Source organism: Protopterus annectens, chromosome 9.part0 (assembly GCF_019279795.1).
Source record: "Protopterus annectens isolate FY-2018-M chromosome 9.part0, PAN1.0, whole genome shotgun sequence".
NCBI lineage: Eukaryota > Metazoa > Chordata > Ceratodontiformes > Protopteridae > Protopterus > Protopterus annectens.
Genome location: NC_056743.1, coordinates 1,698,438,306 through 1,698,461,933, shown reverse-complemented (window position 1 = coordinate 1,698,461,933; position 23,628 = coordinate 1,698,438,306).

The following is a 23,628-nucleotide window of genomic DNA, read 5'->3' as shown; positions in this document are numbered from 1 at the left end:
TCAAGGTATCTCTACCCTGCAGGTTTTTGTATATTGACAGTTTTTCTACTTCCAAGGTACTTTTTCAAACAACAGTAGTCTGCTCCATTTACCAACTTAGCCAAACCAAATCAGGACAGTATAAAAGTAATCTAGCTCAGTGCTTAAAGCCTCAGAAAATGCCCTCCCTAGAAGACTTCCTGATCTAAGAAAGTACTGACATCTGCATCATCACTGAAGCATGGCTCCTGTGCAGTGATAACTCACACTCCCTACCAAAATTCAATGTATTCCATTCATTCAGCCCCCTTCTGAGGGTATCCCTGTTACAGGTCATGATGCATCCTTATTCTTTTGCACGTTTATCACACCTAGACTTGTGAACTCTTCCACATTCTCATAACTATAAAATCCTGTGCCATATCATACCAAGTTACCAACCCCTACCCATTAGGCATATCCAAACAAGCTTGAATTTCTCACCACTGAATGAAACATTATTACTTATGGAGATTTCAACTATCCATTTTTAAACAGGCAGCCATACTTCACTACAAAAATGCAAACAATGCTTACATGTCATCATACTAAACCAAATAGTGCACTGCCCTAAAAGGCCTCAGATTTACTTGAGTTGGTCAACTCCGATTTAACACCACTGTCCTCTACACATACAGCAACTTGTCAGATCTGACCACCATTCAGTAACCTTTATGGTAAACAAAAAAAAATGCCCTGATACCTTGCTATCTTTTGGGATGTCACTAAGGCTAAGTTTCTGAAGTGAGCTGAAGACCTGAAGTGGTTCACTAGCACCTGTCCTTCAATACACAAGTAGCCAAGAGCATTGCACTTGAAGACAGTTTCTAGTCTCATCTTAGTGACTGCATAAAGACATCTGTCCTAATCAGACCAGCAGAATTCCAAGTTAACCAGGAAACCCACCAATCTTATATTAAATAGTTTATTCACACTGAATAACACTCTGGCACCTTGGCACAGCCTTCCTTGAGTTACAAAATATGCCAAACCATGCATCCATATATATTCACACATATATTTACTTAAACACAATTAATTAAACAATCATCTAATTAGTCAACCAGTGGATCTCTGCAACAATTGTCACGTATTTTTCGAGATGATGCATCTGTTTCTGCTACTTTTCATCCAGTTGGTGAAACTGAGATGGAGCTGAATACCTCTATATCCAGTGCTGCCCCTGTTAAAACCTGGGACCGTCTGTTAGAAGAAGGAAGGGGGAAAAGATCTATAAACCCTTTTAATGAAGTGGGTAAGGCTAATACAGTACATTTGTCAACAGCTGATCGTACTAACTTAGAATCACTTGAACAGCTGCTGTTTAGAGAATATGCCTTACATTATAATGTTCTAGGCTTGCAGAGATATTTGGATATATATGTTACCCCTAGGGGGTTACGTTTTGTAAAGAATCCTTCTGCTGCCTTTGATACTTCTGATGTAACTGAACTAGAGTTTGAGAAAAGATGAATTGCTGCCTCCCATAGGTATGTAAGGGAATGGCTGCTTATACTGATAGAACGTTAACACCTTAAAACAGCTTAAAGTGAAGGCTGAAATTGCAGCTGCTTGTGATGAATTATCTGGGCAGCTGGGTGGTTTTAGGTTTGAACAATGGTTATGTTCTTTAAATATTAACTTAGAGGAAAACTCTAGTGAAATTATACAATGCAAAATCAATAAGTTACAAAGAGACATTAGAGACTATGATTCTGGTTTGGCTTTTAAGAAGGTAGCCAATCAGAATGGTACCACAGGCTTTAAAAATGCTTCTGGGAGATCTAAGATGCTTCTGGGAAAACTAAGAAACATCATTTCTAAGAAACATCAGAATGTCTCCTTTGCCTCTACAGATCAAATTAATATTTCTGCAGGCTCTGATAATGAAAATACAGACTATCTACCTTTGCCTGCTCCACAACAACCTAATTACATAAATAATATGTTTTGAGGCCAAGGGAAACAACAGGGAAGACAGCAGAATGGCTACATCAACAAAACAGTTTTAAACGAAGGCATGAAGGTAACAGAGACTTTCAACAGTTCAACAAAATAAATGGACTAAATATTAATTTTAAACATGTTTGCACAGAAGTTAGCAGTATAAAAAGATGTGATTTGAATAATTGTATTGTGAATTTATCTGGGATTGATTTAAGTGAAACTGAAATACCTGTTTTGAAGTTTGGTTTAAAATTTATACCAACAGCTCTGCCTATAGCACATTTTATTAAAGCGGAAGTGTTTAAGTTAATAAGAAAGGTGCACTTGGTGAATTACTCTGAATGTAATGGTGAAAGTATGTCAGTTAATGAAGACAGCGTATCTGCAAGTGAAGATGAGTTGCTGGATTTCTTCTCTTGTGATTCTTCATTTGAAACAGCTGAAAATGTTAATGCATATTGCACTTTAAATACTGAAATGGTTACTTATACTAGCACTTTTATACCTGTATTTAACAACCAGGTGATTTTGCAATTTTCTAAGATGCTTAATTTTGCATTAGAGAAAGTTCTGAAAGATTTTTCTTCTGAGAAGAAAAACATTTCGTATAATATGAGTAAGAATGAATGGTTGTCTTTATTAAATTTATGCAAAAGATCAGACATAATTATAAAACCCTCAGATAAAGATAGAAAAATTGTTGTTATGCACTGGAAACAATACCTGAAAATGTGTATGGACCATTTATCTGCTGGCCAAGTATATAGGGCAGTAAATATTGATGTTTTTTATCAAGCTGTAATGAATTTTAAAGAACTAGTAGCTAAAGGCTATTTTACAAGAAAAGATGCCCTAAATAAATTTAATGTAGAAGGAAGCTCAATGGCTAAGTTCTATTGTCTGCCAAAGACACAAAAATGTGAGCCCCCCAGTTTATAAATGATTTTAGATGCAAGTCGTTTTCAGATAAAATTTGATGGCTTACAGGTAGGAAAAACAGTTAACTATCTAGATGTCACTGTGACTATTAAGAATAATGATATAGTAACTAATATACATAGAAAGGGAATTGGAGATTATAATATTTTGGATAGTAGAAGTTGCCATCCACCACATACTTTGAAGGCACTACCCTATAATGAATTATTGAGAGTCAGCAGGCTATATAATGATGAAATGGGCCTAGAAAAGGAAATAATAAAAACATGTATTAACTTCAAGCAAAAGGGGTATGATGAGAATGTTATTTTAGATGCCCTTCATAAAATAATGGACACCAGCTTACTTTATAATAGGACTTTAGTAAATAAATTAAATAATAATAGAGAATTTAATACTGTGCAGGAGTGTAGAAAAGTTTATTTTGTTATTGTATATAATATCTTAAGTGAGAAAATTACTGATGTCATTAGATATTATTGGCCCTATTTAATTGATATGAAAGGGGTAAAAAAATCTGTGTAAAACTGTAAATATCTCTTTTAAGAGAAGCAGAAATATTAAAGACATGTTGGTACACAAGGGATTTGTTTCACCTGGTGAAAAATTAAACCTACAGATTTTAGAATGTGGCACCTTCCCTTGTGGAAGGTGTTCGGTTTGCCCCAACATTACCAAATGTTTTGAAAAAATAAATGGTGTAAAATTCTGTTCCACTTCTGCTTTTTCATGTATAACCAAATCAGTGGTATATGCTCTGTCTTGCCCATGTAATTTTTATTATATAGGGGAGACTAAAAGAATATTCAAGCCACGGTTATAAGAACATATCAGAGACATAAAAAATAATAATGCTATGAGCCCTATAGCTTCACATTTTTTTTACTTGTCACAGTAGTGACTTTTCACTGTTAAAAACGTCTATTTTGGAACATATTTCAGAAACAGATGAAGTATTAATAAAAAAGAAATTATTGTACAAAGAAACGTTATATATTTTAAAATTGAATACACTATCTCCAGCAGGTCTAAATAGTGAATGTAACTGGAGAGTGTTTCTTTAAAATGTATATATGATGTGTATATATATATATATATATAATCATGGTGTGGCATATTTCGTAAGTCCAGGAAGGCTGTGCCAAGGCGCCAGAGTGTTATTCAGTGTGAATAAACTATTTAATATAAGATTGGTGGCATTTTTTTCGCTGGCTTTGTAGCCCAGTGTGTTTCAATACTTGCTTGGTGCTTTTTTATAACCAGGAAACCCCCCATGGTGGAAGATTAGTATAAGCAAACTGTTTGTCAAAAGAAAAAAATCCTCACTTTTGAATTTTAAATCTGTTAAAAGAAATGAAATAAAGAACTTTGGTTTGTTGTATCTGGGTTTTTTCCCAAGTATGAACAGAAAGCTACACCCTCTAGATAACAGCCATGGTCCTACTTCAGCTGTTCTAAACCACAAGGTCAATACTAAGCAATGAACTGTTCTGAAACACCCAGCAGTCCTTGTTGACATAGTCAATATATTAGCTAATAAGTTAAATTTAATTCACCCCATCCCGCTTGTACAGGACATAGTACCTGCACCCCAAAGATCAACTCTCAAGAAGTTTTAAATGCTTTCTCAGACTTAAGCACAGGTTCAGTGTCCCTGAAAATATTCTGGGATGTTTCCTTGTCAGAATGAAGTACTCGCTCATTGAGGCCACACCCTGAATCAGTTTAACCTCAGCCTGTCAAATGATTTTGTGTTAGAGGTACAGCAATAGACCAATGGCCTTACCATCCTTAACTGTAAGATAATGCAACACATCATTATGGACCTCATAAACCTAGATATTGATAGCTTACAATTCCATGACCAAAACAAGTTTGGATTTGAGAAAAGATGATCCTGGCTGCTTAGTCTAGTCAATTTCTGTACAAAAGTCACAGAAGCATTGTACAAAGGGAAACTCTACACATAATATGCCTCGACCTACCCAAGTCCTTCCAAACCATTTCACACTCCGACATTGTCGACAAACTAATCCAACTAAATGTAAAGCCTTATTTTACCTTTCTGCCAGCAGAAGTGGCTCTCAAGCAGAACACAACAAATCAGGATGGGGGCAGCTTGTCTCTCTGAAAAGCTCACAAATAGCCGGATTCCCCCAGGACTCATCCTTGGGTCTGCTTCTGTGAGTATTTACTTTTCCTGTGTCCAAGTCAATGTCAGGATTCTCTTGTTGATCAGGTTCACAGGTTATTTCAAACTTGGAGCCATTATTAATTCTCCTGGGGATTCCCCGATCCTACAAGGTGGTATAACATGTAGAAACACACAGTATCAGGATCATGACCAAAACTTAAATGCTAAGATGTGTATACCATGTTCTTTGAAAAATGCAAGCATCCATGCACATACTGCAAATCTCACAAATCAGCAGTAAGAGAGATTAGCACTTTTCTGGACAATGAGCTCTTCTTATACAACTATGTATCTACTGCCTTTAGAAAATCCTTCTACCAAGCCATGCTGATTATCAAAACTATTTCTTCTAGGTCTAAAGATGTCATTTATGTATTTACCCTTTGGTGACTGGGTTAGTCCCACTAGTCCAGTGCCTTCTTTTTAAGGGGAGACTTGAGGTGATATTAATACTGACTTGAAGAAATTTGGTCAGAGGACTTGGAGAACTTCCTCTACTCCTTTTACTCATTTTTTGATTAAGTGCTATGGGATCTTTTACATCCACCTGTGCAATGAGCAACTCAGGCTCATGGAACCTCAGTTTAACATCTCATCCAGAGGACTGTACTCACAGCAATTCAGCATCCCCCATACTGCACTTCAGTGTCATTATAGGAAAATTAATCTAAGTATTTGGTGTGGGAAAATACTCCATAGCCTTTGGATCTTCTAACACTAGAGGTTAGTGTGATACCCATTGAGCCACTGACATGTGTACTCCTCCCATATTAGCCCTATGAGAGAACTTAATACACCCTTTGATTTGTACATATCTAGACACATTATCCATTTTGAAAGACCCCTAATGGTTCACCACTAAGAAAGTCTAAGTCTTGATTTCTATACAGAATGCCTTCAAACTCTCTCATTTTCTGTCTCTGACTTTTGTAGTGTGGCTTCTATTTACTGTACAAGGCCTTAAATGATCCTATCATGAGTGACCTTCCATATGTTCACAAAACTGGTAACATCACAGACACCTGGGCAAAGCATCATCCGCCACTATAATGCCTTTTTAGGCAATGCCAATCTGGTAAACCTTCCGAAATAGTAAAGTAAACTCAGGATAAATTAAAGGTATTACTGCTGGAGTCTTATCAATAAGTTCCAATCGCCGAAAGCACTCACAATGGAGAGTTTCTTAACAGGAAGCTATAAACCCTGAAATCACTACTCATCTTGGAGAGTGTTAACTTCTGAGCAGGTACTGAGACATCATTTAAAGCCACAGAAGGCACTCTGGCAGTGGTGTATCAATCTCCACAAAAAGCAGGCACACCTTAAAACTGGTCATACAGTATGACATGCTTGTGCTAACCCATGTCTAATTAACCTTAGGTAAAGTCCCATACTATATATTTGCTAGCTATAGGTCCTGGTCTATGATCCAAGATAATCATACCACATACTTGAATGTACTGGAATCACTCAAAATGCAGCCCAACACCATATTCATGAGTGATTTTATTTGGATATATACACAACCACTAACATGCAGGCTCAAAGATTCCTGCATTTTGTCAGTGCAAATACCCTGGAATAGCTGTTTTGAACACCTGGATCTGGTACTCAAAAATATGAGGGACTGTTAAACCCCCCTTCTATAATAACCTCACTAGTCACATCAAATCACAAAGTGGTCACCCTTGAAATAAATATAAAGCCTTAACTTCCAGCAACCCACAGAACTTTTAAGAACTTTTTCAGGACTAACTACCTGCTATTAAGCGATGGCATAGCTAAATTTCAAACCCTCCCAAACTCAGAGAATATTGTGGCCTATGTGAAAGAATTTATGAAAACCCTGTACAAACAAGTACATAATATTACAGAATTGCAGTGCCAACCTGGAATAAATAAGCTTAAGACAAACTCCAAAAACAAGCTCCCTAGGTGGACCCCAAGTATGAATAGATTATATTGTACAACAAAAGAAGAAAATCATGACCAAAGAATAGAAAGGGGTTATACCCAAAATACCAAAACCTCTCAAAAAAGCAACCAAGGGGAATAATCAAGACCACCAAAGCCAACTTTGGGGAAAAAATATCCTCCAAGGCCAAAGATAACCATGAGGCATTTTTCTATAATGCACACAACCTTACAGGGAACACCCAACAGTGTGTTGAACTATTAGCAAATCTAATTTCCTATAAACTGGGGGATATAGCCAATTTGCTGCCTGATAAATTTTGCTCCAGTTTCACCCCCCCCCCCATCACACTGAGTTATCCCCCAGGAAATACCCTCTACCATTTCTTCCACAGTTATTACTTAAGAATAGGTCCTCACTACACTCTCCAGAGCTAAACACTGAATGAGTGATAATATTCCAGGATGCCTCTGGAATAGCTTGAAATACAAAATGTCAAGCCCACTAGACTCTGTTCAACAACAGCCTCCAAACAGGCTTTATTCCAATGGAATGGATGACTGAAATGGAAATCTCTGTACACAAAGGCAGACCATCAAGAGACACAGGGAACTGCAGTCCCATAAGTTTGACTAGTCTTGTATGCAGAGTTATGGAAATAATTATTGTGGACCTGATAAGCAAAGACATAGCAAAATCTTTAAACATTGGACTTATCCCAGTTCATTTCTTTCAAGGGCTGGTCATGCCTTCTAAACCTGGTAGACTTCTTTGATGTCATTAGAGCATGGGTGATGGAAAAGCAGTACATTCTGCCTACCATGACTTAGCAAAGGTATTTGACACAGTAACTCACTCAGGTCTTATAGACAAACTCTCACATTTAGAAATAAATCACTGTCACCCAATGGACAGTCAAATGGTTCAGGACAGGACACATGAGGTTAGGTTGGGGGAATCCATCTCCAAAAAGAAGACTGCTACTAGTAGTGTCCCACAGGGCTTGGTACCTGGAGCTGTTCTGTTCACAGTGTACTTTACTGAAGTCAAAACACATGTAGAGGGCATTTGGCTGACCAAATGTGTTGATGACTGCAACCTGGGTACAATTACTGAATCCACCCAGGATGTAGATATCCTCCAGAAGATTCTAACACAGACAAATAACTGGCATCAGAACCATGGCCTAAAGCTCAATGCAAAAACAAAAAGGTATAATTACACCTTTTGGGAAGATGACATCCCTAAAATTATTAATATTGATAACACTTCCCTAAGAGGAACTTGGGAACTTGGGTTGACAGTAACCTGAACTTTGATCATGATGTGCCCATGGTGGTGAGAAAATCCTTCCATGTTGCACAACTTACAGGTAAGGGCATGGCACTGAATTTTGATAAGATCATAGCCCCAACACACTCAGCCTTTGTTAGACCAATAATGGAGTAAAATGCGCCCTTTGGCATGTGCCTGATCAAGCATTTGAAACAGATGGAGTGACGCCAAATGTTGCTCACTAAAAAGACAGGTTGCAAATGACATGTCCTATGTGGACTGGCTAAAACCCCGGTCCTTGTACTCGGTCTCCTACAGACTACTAAGGAGCAATCTAGGCCTAACCAACAAGGCCTTCTCTGATCCAGGCCTGTTCGATGATCTACACATTCTAAAAACAAGCAGCACTACAATTACCTGATCTAAGGAGCTAAACCATGTCTGTGACATAAACAAAACATGTTAGAGAGATATGTATGCGACTCAAAAATTGCCCTTTCTCTGGAACAGAGATCTGCAGCATCATGAATGAAATTGAAGCACTACATGCGTCTATATCCTTATATAACCCTGACATTGTACTCCTAACGGAGACCTGGCTCAAGTTCAGCATCAAAGATACCACCATAGCCCCTCCTGGCTACAACATCCTTAGATGTGATCAAATAGCTAAAAGAGGCAGGGGCATTGCTCTACTTTACAGGCACAACCTTAGTCTCCAACAAATATGTAAAGATATCCCCACTTCCAGCTATGCAGAAACCCTGTTTGCAAATATAAAATTAAACCGGCAGAAACAACTCAACATTATAGGTGTCTACCTACCAGCAGGCGACAATATTGCCACTCTAGAGTCCATTTTACATTTGACTTCCACCGGCCTCCCTCAGGAGACACTTATCCTGGGGGACCTCAACATTCATTGAGCCTCTATCACGGCACCCCCCCCGAAGTACCACTTAAACCTATTTAACTTCACACAGCTTATCCAAACCCCCACCTGTATAGACAAATCCACCAAAAAGGAACCCATGTTAGACTGGATCTTAACCAACAAGCCTTCATCTGCCAATATATCTGATATGTTACCTGACTCCCTCAGGGATCACCTACCCACATTCATATTAAGACAGCACACAAAACCCATAATCCCCCCTCCTGCTTTCTATCCATAGTACCAACAATTTACTACCAGACCAGTGCATCAGCACCTTAAAAAAAAAATTGGTCACCTCTTAAAACTCGACCATTAGAGGAAGCCGTGGAGTACTTTAATACTGCCCTCATAGGTATCCTTAATCTTATGGCCCCACAACGCACAATTCGTACTAAAACCAAACCAGCCCCTCTGGATCTCAAAAGACACAAGATCACTACTCAAACAACGAGACATAGGTTGGGCAGCCTGGTGTACCAACAAAGCTAGTACAAATTGACAATACTTCCTAGAGCTCAGAAACAAAGCAAAAAAAGAAATACATAATGACAAAAAAGTTATTATATCCAGCTACAAAAAAACTCACTACAACAATCCACATAAATTGTGATCCACAATCCACCACATTTTCCAACCAGGCAGAATCACCTCCCCAAACCCTAATGCTGAGGGTGATAACAATGATATTGCCACCCAGTGTAATGACTATTTCACCTCCTCCATCCAAATGTTGTTCAAAAATTTCCCCACTACTACTACAAATACCCCCAGAATACAAAACAGTCACCGTAAGACCAACATCAAATTCTCTTCCAAACCAGTTCCAACTGACCTAATTCATAAACACCTTGCCAAATTGAAACCCACCACTCTCACTGCTGATAAACTCCCTGCTGATTACCTCAGGATTGCCACCTCTGGCATCGCCTACCCTGTTTCCATACTTATCAATAGATCCATAGCTAAACACACTGCCCCCTCTCTCTGGAAAATTTCTTACATCGTCCCCCTACGCAAAGGTGGATCCTTGACAGAACTTTGTAATTATCACCCCATAGCTATACTACCTCCCCTATCAAAAATCTTAGAAAAATGTGTACACACCCAACTACTGAATCATCTTCTTCAATATAACCTGCTAGCAAATTCCCAACATGGATTTTGGCAAAACCATAGTACCACCTCTGTCCTTATATCCATTACTGACCACGTCAACTAACAAAGAAATCTCAGTAACTTAGTATCTGTTGTCTTCCTAGACCTGTCAAAGGCATTTGACAAGGCATCCCACTGCAAATTACTATCGACTATCTCTGAGCTCAATTTGGATAACTCATCTCCACTGTTTAAAAATTCTGTTCCTTTGGCAGCAAGCTGTTAAATGGCATAACTCTGTCTCCCCTCTCCTCGCAGTGGGACAAGGTGTTCTACAAGGATCCATTCTTGGGCCCTTACTGTTTTCCATCTTTACCAATAACCTCCCCTCGGCTACCCAACAAACTAATATAGTACAGTATGCTGATGACACCACCCTTATTTGCTCAGCCCCCTCTCTACAATTACTCCAAGACAGAACCCAGGAAGCCTTCACTACTGTAGAAAAAATGGCTAAATTCCTCCCAACTTGTACTAAACCCATCTAAGACCCAACTCATGATCTCTTCCATCCATCCAAAACTTTCACCCCTACCTCGCCATTCTCAATAACATCCTCCAACAATACCCTTATCACACCAGTAACCCAAGCCAAGCTACTAGGTGTAACTATTGACCAAAACCTAAAATGTGACAAACATATAGCACTAACAATTGCCAAAGTTCATAAAAAACTAAGTTTACTCTATCGCTGCAAGAGCTTCCTCACACAGGAACCCCGAATCACTATCTCTTGTACCCATCTACTCTCCACCTTACTATATGCTTCCCCAGTTCTAACTAACCGAAACAAAAGTGACCTTTTGAAACTTTCTGCCTGCTACAATAAAATCTCAAAATTTGCAACAGGTGCTAAGTTTCGTTCTCATCACTGCCTCTCCCTAAAACAACTAGGATGATTAGAACTCCCTAACCTACTTTAAAATAATCAACTTTTCCCGACCCATCAACTGCTATACCAACCAAATAAAATACCTGCCCTCTCTGGTCTGTTCACCTTCCATAATACTGCACATCAACTTAGATCTTCCAATATCGCCCTACTGACTGTTACCAATTCCTTACATAGCTCAAGCCAATCTCTTTATTCCTATGCAGTTGCTAAGGCCTGGAACTCTCTAACCCCTGACATTAGATGTTTAAATAGTAAACATACTTTCAAATCCCTACTAAAAGATCTCCTGTTCAAAACTTGGATATGTTCCTGACTTTCAACATCCCTAGATCATAGGTATACTGTGTAGTTTCACTTAGTGCATAGTACTGTGAACCAGCTGTTTAGGCCACCTTTATAATTATGATTTCTAGTTTCTGACCCTGTTTGTCTATGAAAACTTTTTTGAATTTATGTTCAAGCAATTCTATATTTGTTCTATAATATCTTGTTTAATTGTTTCAAAATATTATAACCACTGTATGCTGCATCAATTGTAAAACTCTGATTTTTACTCCTTTTATATGTTCTATGCTCTTTGTACAAAATAGCTATGTTTATATATTTATTTTATTATTTTTTTATAAGTTTTTACTGTGTAATTGGAGCTTTTCTCCCCAGCCTCCGATGAAAACGGTCACCTTATGTCCAGTCGGACTAACCCAGTAAACAAATGGAAAATAGAAAAAAAATGTTCTATGCTTGTTTCCTGCCTTTCCTGTAACTAGTCTAGTCCAGATACAGATTTGCTGTATCCAGGACTGTTTGTAAGCTTCTGAGCCCCTCAAGCCTTTCTGTGTTGGAGGGAAGCCTTCTAGCTTATCAGTGGGAGTGGTAAGCACTAGGTAGCCTGTCTACCACAAGAGTGGTTTCTGGCCCAGAAATTGTAGTTTATTGGCCGTTTGGCAGTTTTTCCATCTCTTTCAACTTACTGGTTTAAAACCCTGCATTTTGTGCGTGTTTCCCATCTTTCCTGTAACTAGTCTAGTCCAGATACAAATTTGCTGTATCCAGGACTGCTTGTAAGCTTCTGGGCCAAAAAAAAATTTATCAGAACATAAAATATGAAATACTTATTAGAACAGACAAAACAGTCAAGTACATCTAGACCTACCAACAAATGTGGTAGATGCAATCAATGTTCGCTAATTTTAGAAAGTAGTGAATATAAATTAGGAGAAAAGATACCCACTATTAAGATGGTTGGTGGCAATTGTCAAACAAGAGGGGTTATATACATCGCCATATGTCAAAGTTGTTTGAACTTTTATGTGGGAAAAACAGAAAGATCCCTTAGACAAAGAATTTATGATCACACACATCCTATGGAAACGAAGAATAAAAACAATGCCCTTTTTAAACATTCAAAAATATGTCCCAATTTTACTAGTTTCAAGTTTGGTATACTGGAGATAGTTAAAAGTAATATTAGAGGGGGTGACTGGGGAAATGAGTTAGACATTAGGGAACTGCATTGGCAGTTGACCTTAAATGCAATAGAAGTCCCAGGTATTAATGAATATTTATCCCTTCGGCCAGTTTTAAAACAGAGAGCTAGAAAATTGTAACTTAAAATGTAAATTGTGTATGTAACTTTTAGTCCCTACACATAGTATTTTTCTAGGTATATATTTTATGTGAATTATTGTTTTGCAAATATATTTTCTGGGTAGATGTTTTTAATGAATTTTAGAGGACTGTGTTTTTAAATGTCAATTAGATAGTAATTAGGTATACAAGAGTATATAAGAGTAAAGAAGAGGGAAATACAACAGTTTGATAAAGTCTGGAATGGTAACAGATGAAAGCTCTTACTTCACTACTGTTGGGATTATTGGTTTTCTTCATCCTTGTTGTGGATTTTTTTGTTGAAGAATTGCAGAATAAACTTCATTGTGCTTGGACTATTAGTGGTGAGCAGACAGTTCTTACCTGGGATTGTTTTTCAATGAGTTTGGTTCTTTGCTTACAATCCTTGTGTTCGAGTATTTTGTAGTACAGATCCCTTATAGATGTCCTCTGCATTATTCCTGTAAGGATGCTGATCTCACACAGACATCCTCCCCATTGTTATGTCATCTTCTCTAACAGTCACATAATACACATTTTCACTGTGCAGTTCCTAGTGTACCACATAGGTATGTGATTGGTGTTGCTGCTACAACCATCTTCCCTTGACATGCCCTCATCTGCTGGACATTAAGGTGTTTCACCTGTCCTCTTTCTCTGTATTCTTTCTTTCCCATATCCATCCAATAGGTTGGATATATTAGTGCTAGACTAACTGCCCTTATGGGCCATTTTATGTCTAGCTATTTACCCCGTGTGAGAATCAAACTTGCACCTTTTGTCTGTAAGGTAAACACCTTAACCATTATGCCATCCTCCCATCCCATCATTCCTACAATTCATGTGTGTGTGTCCATTCAATGCATACACTTCCACTGGGTGTTTATTTTACATAGCAGTACATGTACCATTACAGATCATTTACTGATTCAGTACAGAAAGCCAGGAATGGGATATCAAAATACTCTGCACTGTAGATACACTGTCCTGTATTATGTTTGGACCATATACAGTACTTCACATTCATACCTCCCAGCTGTCCAGAGTTTTGCAGAATGTTTAGCTTTTTGTCTCATTTTTGATCTTTTCATCATTAAATTTTGGTTTTCTGGCAAATCATTGGCATGTCATTGTGGGTTGAAGGCAGAAAATAATGACAGACATTTGAGTTTCAATCTTCATGCTCTTCAGAAAATGCATGCTAATGTACAACCTATTATTCTATCAACTTTCTAAGTTAGTAACAGCAGTATTTCAAAAATGTCTGTAATTTTGGCCCTTTGTCCCCCCATTATTTATGACTATGTCAAGATTTCTTGTTATAAGATGTTGAGAGGACTGTTTGTTTTTTCTTACTTGAAATCCTTCAGAACACGTACCTTAACACAAACCCCTGGTAATTCTAATACATTTGCTGTATGGCATATATGTCAAATATAGCCCTATTTCTGGGTCATTGTCCCCGGATTTTGTTGGCCTTTGTCCAGCTGTCTTACACTAAGAGATTGTGAGCTATATGTGAAGCCCTGGTGATCATTGTGACATTCCATGCAAAACCAGGGACCGTAAGTGCTCTGCTTTACACAGGATTGCTATCCATGTTCATTTACATGGTTTCCTTGCTGGCAGCACTGTTGCCAGCCATGAAATCTCGCTTAAATGCAGCGCATGGAATGAATATGCAATGAGCGCTGCTGCTCACCGTGGACCAATAAGTACATATGTAAGCTCTGTGCAGGTTTTGCAGGAGGCTTACACAGAGTTTATTTAATCCCAAGGATAATTTTCACACAAGTAGAGCTTTTTGTTTACAGTTTGAGATTGGCATAATGGTTCCTTTATAAACTCAAGGTATGGAGTTTAATTCTTATCTTTAAGAAAAATTGGCTAGGCTTAAATGGACTACACGGGCAGCTAGCCTAGTATTTACACATGAACAGACCTTATAAACTATGATACCAGAAACCTCATAGGACCTGGTCCACAGCAGCTTGGCTTTATCAAGGGAATGTCCTGCCTAATGAATTCGTTAACTTTTTTTTTCTGAGGGAGTTACAAAAGCTGTTGACAGTGGTCATGCCATTCACACAGAGTAACTTGAGCTAGTCAAGCCATTTAACACAGTGCCTCATGTTGCCATTGTAATAGCTTAATAAATTAAAAAAATTCATCCCTACCTGCTATGGGGCAGCCACGGTGGTGCAGCAGTTAGCGTTGCTGCCTCAAAGCAAGAGGTTCTTAGGTTTGATTCTCGGCTGGGGTGCCTTCTGTGTGGAGTTTGCATGTCCTCCCTTTGGTCGCATGGGTTTCCTCCGGGTGCACCGGTTTCCTCCCACATCCGAAAGACATGCAGTAGGTGGATTGGACACTCTAAATTGGCCCTAGGTGTGAGTGTGTGCATGCGTGTGCCTTCTGTGGAAGGTTTGGCCCCGGGCTGGCAACTGGACACTGTAAAACTCCACTGCCAATCATGAGCGGACAGGTGATCTGCTGTGGCGACCCCTAACCAGGGAAAAAGCCGAAAGAAGAAGAAGACATCTGTACCTGCTATGATGAATAGCATACTATCTAAAAGACAGCCCATACAATATAAGTGGATGGCGCCTTATCAGAAAGTATAAAAAACAGTGTTGCTCCCCTGCGGTCAGAGTTGGGACCCCTTATTTGCAGCCTTTACCTTTTTGATTTATAGGCTGGAAAAGTTGGAGGTTGGCATAATGGTTAAGGTATGTACCTTACAGACAGAAAATGCAGGGTTTGATTCTTACATGTGTTAATTGGCTAAGCTTAAAATGACCCACAAAGGCAATTAGCCTACTACTAACCTATGGAACAAAGATCTATGACTAATTAAGCTGAAGGTGACTGCAATCTGTGAGTTATTGTCAAGTCCTCTCTAATATCCTAACACTTCAGCTTGCATAAATAACTGATGTGCTGAAATTAAATGCAAAAAAAGTGCAATACTGTCATATTTGGTAGGCAGCCCCCAGCATATAGCATCAAAAGGAAGAAACTTTTGCAGAAAAGAGGAAAATCCCAGGATGCAAAAAACTCCCTTACTAGCCTCAGTAAGAAACTGAGATGCCTCATAAAATCCTCCAAAGCTAGTTATGAAAATAAAATTGCCAAAGATTCCAAAGACAACCACAAAGCATTCTATAACTATGTCAAGAATCTAAATGGCAATGCTCAGATCTGCTCTGAGCTAAAACAGAATGGCAATAAATATACTGATCCAAAGGATATTCAGTGCCAACTTCACCCCCCTCTCACCCCCTAAATGGCCCATCTCAATACCAGAAGATTGCCAAATTCCAGTAATAATGGCCACACAGGTACAAAACGCACTCTCTAAAGCCAAGAATACAGCATCCATGGGACCAGATGACATCCCGGGCTGTGTACTACATGAACTACAATATGAACTGGCACCTCACCTAAGTGTCATGTTTAATCATAGCCTCACCTCAGGTTTCGTGCCCACTGAGTGGCGCAGAGCTACAGTTATCCCAATCCACAAGGGGGGATCCACCTTGGATCCCGGAAACTACCGTCCCATCAGTCTGACAAGCCTTATCTGCAAGGCCATGGAGCGTATTATCATGGAACTTATAAACAAAGACATTGGCAACCTTCAAACACTGGACCCCACCCAGTTTGGGTTTGTGAAGGGCCGATCTTGTCTCCTGAACCTGATTGACTTCTTTGAATCAGTCTCCAGAGCCATGGACAAGGGTAAGGTGGTCCACACAGCCTATTTAGACCTTGCCAAGGCCTTTGACACCATCCCCACTCTGGAATCATAGATAAACTTACTAAGTTGGGTATTAATCCCTATGTCACCCAATGGGTTGCTAAATGGCTTACTGATAGAACCCACACTGTAAAAGTAGCCGACTCCAAATCCAGCTCCAGACAAGTGACAAGTGGAGTACCTCAGGGTTCAGTCCTGGGGCCGCTCTTGTTTGGCATCTACTTCTCTGAAGTACAGGTCAACACTAAGGGACTCTGGCTAACAAAGTTTGCAGATGACTGCAAACTGGGAGCCATTATTGAATCCCCAAATGATGTGGATACTCTACAAAAGGGCCTTACAGAAACAGATGCTTGGTGCCAGAGCCATGGGCTCAAGCTCAATGCCAAGAAATGTATTGTTATCCCCTTTGGGAAAAAACATGTATCCATGAATTACCATATAGGTGGCAGTACACTAAACACAGAAAGTGTGATAAGAGACTTAGGGACACAGGTGGACAGTGGTCTCACCTTCGATAACCACATCGCCACAACAGTCAGGAAATCCTTCTATGTGGCACACCTCATCACGAAGGGCTTTTCATCCAGAAAAAAGGAGGTCATTGTCCCACTGTACTCATCCCTCATTAGACCCATTATAGAATACAATGCTCCATTTGGTATGTACCTCTCAAGACATCTGCAACAACTGGAAAGGCCTCAGAAATACCTCACTAAAAGAATCACAGGCCTAAAGCAGATGCCCTACGCTGACCGCCTTAAAAACTCCAGCTATACTCTGTTGCATATCGTCTACTCAGAGGCGATCTCTGCTTAACATACAAGGCCATGTCAAACCCAGAGCTGTTGGACATGCTACACTTAAAGAAATCCCAATCCCTCAGAGCTACACGCTCCAGGGATCTAAACCTTGTCATCACAATAAACGAAACATGCTGGAGGGATAGGTTCCTGACCCAGAGACTCCCCAGACTCTGGAATAGATTGCCCATACATGTCAAGCAGAGCGCCTCTTTGGACCTCTTCAAGAGGAACCTTGACGATTGGATGGGAGAAAGGAAATTCACCCCAGGGATCACATCAGTCGCACTGCTAGACAGGGGTCCAGGAAAGTAAATAATGTGGGAAGAAATAGCCAGGGAATTGTTATGGCTAGGCTTGTATAGGCCCTAGGGCTGATAGCCTAGTACCAACCTATGAAACCTATGAACCTATGAACAAATAAAAATGTTGTTAGGGACCTTTGAATCACGGTCAATAATTCCCTTTTTAATCATCATGTAAAAGTCAGAAAATCTTTCTGTTTAGCACAACTAATTTCCAATGGAATATTATTCTAATGGGGAGACAATGCTTCCTTATACTCAGCACTGATTATGTCAGTTATGAAGTATAATGCCCCATTTTTGAAGGTACCTCACAAGAAATATCAAACAACTAGGGAGACCCTAGATGTTTCTAACTAATGAAATCATGGGGTTAAAGACAATGAGCTACCAAAAATCCATCTTCTCCAGCAAGGAGAGCAATCCATTATGCCAAACCCACAAGGCACAGACTAGGAGAATCCCAAGCAAACTGCCAATGCCTTCAATACCTTTTTCACAGAGGCTATTCAAACACTTGCCTATCGGATATCACCTCATAGCTTAACTCTGCCTACCTCTAATACTAGGCAACCTCCACCATTTCTCTTCCAACCAGTCCCAACATCATATATTCTTACCCTTATCCAAAAACTGAAATCATCCTCTCCCTCAGCCGACCAACTACCCGCAGAATATCTACAAAAATCAGCCAAATCCATAGCCTATCCCATTTCCATTCTGATTAATAGAACCATCAGTAAAGGACACATCCCTAAGATCTAGAAAATCTCCCACATTATCCCCCTTCATAAAGGTGGAAACTCTACCAAATTCTCTAACTACCTTACTTTCTCCTTTGGCAGAAATTATGGAAAAATACATCCATAGGCATTTACTTGACCACCTAATCCAAAATAACTTACTTTCCAGGTGTCAACATGGATTCAGGCCTTTCCACAGCCCTACCACTGCCCACCTTTCCTTTACTGACTATATTAACAAAAAAACGTAACAATAATATGCTTTCCTCTGCACTCTTCATTGATCTGTCCAAGGCATTCGATATGGTAAATTATCAGATACTTATAAATATCCTCAAATCCCTGTCACTAGATGCACTCTATAAAATGGTTCCAATCCTACTTAGATAATAGACAACAGGCTGTGCTATGGAATAATAATCTACCTACCCACCTCCCTGTTAAACTTGGTGTCTCTCAAGGGTCCATATTAGGACCCCTCCTTTTCTCAATTTTTATCAATGACCTTCACTTAGTAATCCCCTAAGCTACATGCATACAATACACAGATGATTCTACACTTGTATGCTCAGCCACTTCTACATCTGACCTTCAGTCCCTAACCCAAGAGGTGTTTAATACAGTAGACCAATGGTTTACACAGTGCTGCCTCCTCTTGAACCCCCCCAAAAAAACAAAACCCCTACTCTTTACTCCTACTCAGAAGTCCTGTCCAATAGATTTCACAGTAATATCCAATAATGGTACTCTCATATTTCCAGACCTAACTACCAACCTACTAGGAATCACCATAGACAACAACCTTAACTTCAACACCCATATCAACAATACACTAAAAACTGTTAAAAAAAACTAGGCTGTCTTTACAGGATCAAACCCTTCCTTTCTCCAGCAGCTAGAATAGCTATTGCTCACACTCATCTAATCTCTACACTCCTCTATGCCTCACCCATATATACTAATCTAGCAAAGAGTAACCTCAACAAAATGGAAACCTCCTACAATAACATTGCCAGATTTGCCACAGGCAACCCATTTAGAACCCACCATTGTTATAATCTAAAGCAGCTAGGATGGCTTGAGCTACGAAATCAGCTTAAATTCCACCAACTGACCATTGCCCACAAGACCCTTTACCAACCTTCCAATACTATCTACCCTCATCATCCCCTATAGTAACCTTAAAACCTTACGTTCATCACATAAACTTTTAGTAAATATTTGTAAATCAAACAACATGGCTGGTGACTCTCTGTTCTCTAATACTGTCATGAAATTCTGGAACCTTCTTCCCAGTGAACTTTCCTCACTCCCCTCTATATCACTCTTCAAAAACAAATGCACTTTTCCTCAGAACACACTGGTTATGCCCCTGTACTAAACCTGACTAACTTGCTCTTCTTACTAGGTTCTCCTTACCCTCTACTTCTCAGTAACTAGTCCTATTTTCCTTAATAACAATTAAACTCCTTTACCTTGTAGATAATGTTACCGACATCTTCTGTGGATACTTACCATGATACATATGTGGTAATTTATTAAATAGTTATACAATGATCTGCCTTCTTTGTTAAATTCTTTATTGTGCCTGCATTGTGTTATGAAATTTGTGTTCTCTGAGCTTATCTCCCCGGGCCTCTACTGAAAATGGACATACATCCAGTTAGACTAGCCTGGTCAACAAATGTAAAATAAAGGTAAAAATAACAAGTAAACAAAAATTTTAATCTAAAACTGCAGCAAGCTGCTTGGCATTAACGTAAAAAGCAGTTTGATGCATGTAAATCACTAGGTGCGTAAGCACTTCAACCGTGATTGCAAGTGCAGTAACAGCATTTGTTTATGGATCCGACACTTCACTGCTGCACCATCATAGCTGGCATCCCAATACATAAAGTTGAAAACAAGACAAAAGGTTGTGAAATACACTTAATAAACAATTCCAAAACATATTTATGCAGTTATTTTACATCTGAAAATGCGTCTTAATTCACATTTTATTTGTTGGCCAATATCTCTAATAGTTAAATATTTAAAAGGTATGCCTGGTCATCCCTGATAATTATTTCAGTTATCTATAATCTTTGGAGATAAAAGATTGAAAAGCTAAGCAGCTGATGGCAGAGATAAGCTTGCATTTGTCAAGCTCCCCTAACACATTGCCTGCACCTTAGGTTAGGCTGTCCGATGCAGTGATTCCTAAATCTTTGAATAAAAAGCATTGAGTGACATTGAGTTTCTGAAGAGCCATTCAGCCTATTCCCTTCAGGCAGCATTGCAAGAAATGTCTCTATTGTAACCAGGAGAAATACTTGCAAGCTGTCTAGCAGAAGTGTCTCGAGGTACTAACGGGGTTATATTTCTTGAAAGAGGTTTCACTGTATATTTTTTTTTACAGGACTGGAACATGAACCCTATTACAGAAGGACAGTTTGCAACAATTTATTCAGGTCTGTTAAGGGAGATTTACTGTTTGGGTGCACTGGGATATTGTTGAAATATTGGGAATACTTGTGTATCTCAACTGTCCCTGATGCGTTTTCGTCCTGCCCCTGACATTTTTGATTTCCTGTTAAATCCCCTAGGATTACACTGAGTTAATAATGCTACACAAATTTTGTGCTGCTTCTTCAGAAAATGTTGGATGATCCAAAGCCTGTTGTCATTTAACTTTTCAAGGAAACTAGAGTATTTATTTAAAATTTGTTCCTGATTGCTAAGCTAAGTTGACAGCTATGAATGTGATCGGTACAGAACAATACATACAGCCCCGATATTGCAGCTAAGATTTTTGTTACTGCATCTCAATTTAGAGCTATGATGGAATCGATAAGTAGACGACATTACATTGCAATACAGATATCGCTGCCAAGATACTGCTGCATATATATATATATATATATATATATATATATATATATATATATATATACATATACACACATGTGTGTGTGTGTGTGTGTGTGTGTGTGTGTGTGTGTGTGTATATATATATATATATATATATATATATATATATATATATATATATATATATATTTCTTTTAACATTTAAAAGCTATGACTTTAATGCAGCCAGAGCACTTCCTTTTATATTCTACCAAGACTAAATAAGCTAGTTTGAAATTACCGCAATCAAAGAAGTTCTATTCAGTAAACAAACTTTGAAGGTTGACTAGATAGGAACTAAAGTAAGGTAGTACTTGTTTTCTCTGGGGAAGGTTAACAATCCTGGGAAATGTCAAGCAGGGTTATATTAAAAAAAAAAAAAAAAAAAAGTGGAGAAGGGGTGTATGATATCACACTGTGGGTGGTCTTCCCTTGCCAGAGTGAGCAAGCGGGATGCTTTTGAAGCAAAAACAGTGAATTTGCTGTAAAACAAAACAGAAGTGTGCCGATTCAGTGACATGGGTCCCTTTTTCATCACTTAAACTGAGAATTGGTGATGAAAACAAAAAGTATTCTGAAAGCTGCAACATAGACAGTCTCCCTTTAAGGAGACATAATTTGCAGGTAAGGGACCCATCTCATGAATGGATGCTGGACAGAAGGGCCTTCCTACAACTGATGTCAGTATGAGGATAAATAAGGGAAGAAATGTCCACCTCTGAGGCAGATGCATAGGTAAAACTCTGCCGCAAGATTGTTTCTGGACAGTGGAACTTTCCTTTTGTATGGACTCCCACCAATTCACCTGACTGAAAAGGTCTTCTTAAAGGCAAACTTAAGAGAGACAGCATGATTGTCATAACACCAGGCTGGCGCAGGCAACAGTGGTTCCCCTCCTAACTCAGATAACAGGAAGTTGTAATCTGCTAATAGTCTACTCCACCTTTTTAACCAGCAATTGGATATGTTTGTAATGATATTTCTTTCCTGTGACTTTCACCTGAATAATTGAAACTTACTCTAATAATACCAAGGATTATGACCAGGTCCCTTATCAACCAGAATGTTATGTGTTCGAGACATGAATGTCAAGATATTCACCTCTAGATTGAAGATTTACTTAATAGCAACTCTTTCCATGTATTCATTAACATTTTACTGTGAATGCAGCTTATGCAAATGCACATTAACTACAGAAACAATGACTTACTACCCAAATATATGCTTTTGAGTAATTTACAAAACTCTCTTAAATTTCTTACTAGATTTAAGGAATATCTACAACCCTGTATGCAATGTGTATGTTGCAGTTTTGCATTCAATTTCTGCTAATCTGCATGCCTAGTAAAATAGGACTCGTATTACGTGTTATAAACTAAAGCAGCAGGTGTAAAGTGCCTGGGAGTTTTGAATGGATATTAAATCCTTTTTGACAAGGGGATCTGGGAGCTCATCACCTTCTCAAAAAAGGGATTTATAAAAATCAGGACTTAAATGAGTTGCATTTTCTTGTTTTGTAGGATATTAAAGGTGAAGCTATGATGCTTTATTTTGCCCTTCAAGAAGGAATTTGAATTTTTCTATAACATCAAATATTTTCTTTTGTTAATGTATGCCATTTCTGTTTCATGACTTGCCGTACTAAGTTGTAAACATAATGGCTGTTCCTTACGCTAAAGTGCCTTGAGGCATACAGATGAGCTGTTGATAATTGCGTGACCTAGCTTTGCGAGCTTAAAGAAGTGCTAATACTGTGACAGTCAGATATAGGTAAATACAGCATTTAAACATGGGAGTGAACTCATGCTTGGACAAAGGTGGCCCAGCTTGTTACACTGTACCAGATTATTGGACATTACAAAGTAGCAAACAGCCCAGTCCCAAAAATCACTTGTAAATATTTAACTAACTGCTGTTTGTGCAGACATTACAGATATTATTGAAAACTTTTAAGAACTAAGTTTGGAGGCGGTATGCCAGATTTCTAAGCAGCTCAACCAGGCTACAAGTAAGCAGACTGTAGCAATGACAAGTATTATGTTTGAAGGTTTTATGTCAGTGTATTAGCCTACAGAGGTGCAGAATCTGAGGGTTACTGCAACTTAGATGCAATTAATTACTTCAAATCGGACACAAAGGACACACACAGATTAGAGTAATGGCACAAATGCTAGATAGTTCACAAACTGAGTTTGTTTATGCATTCTGTGAGACTTTGATATTACAGAATTATGTTTCACATCGTCTT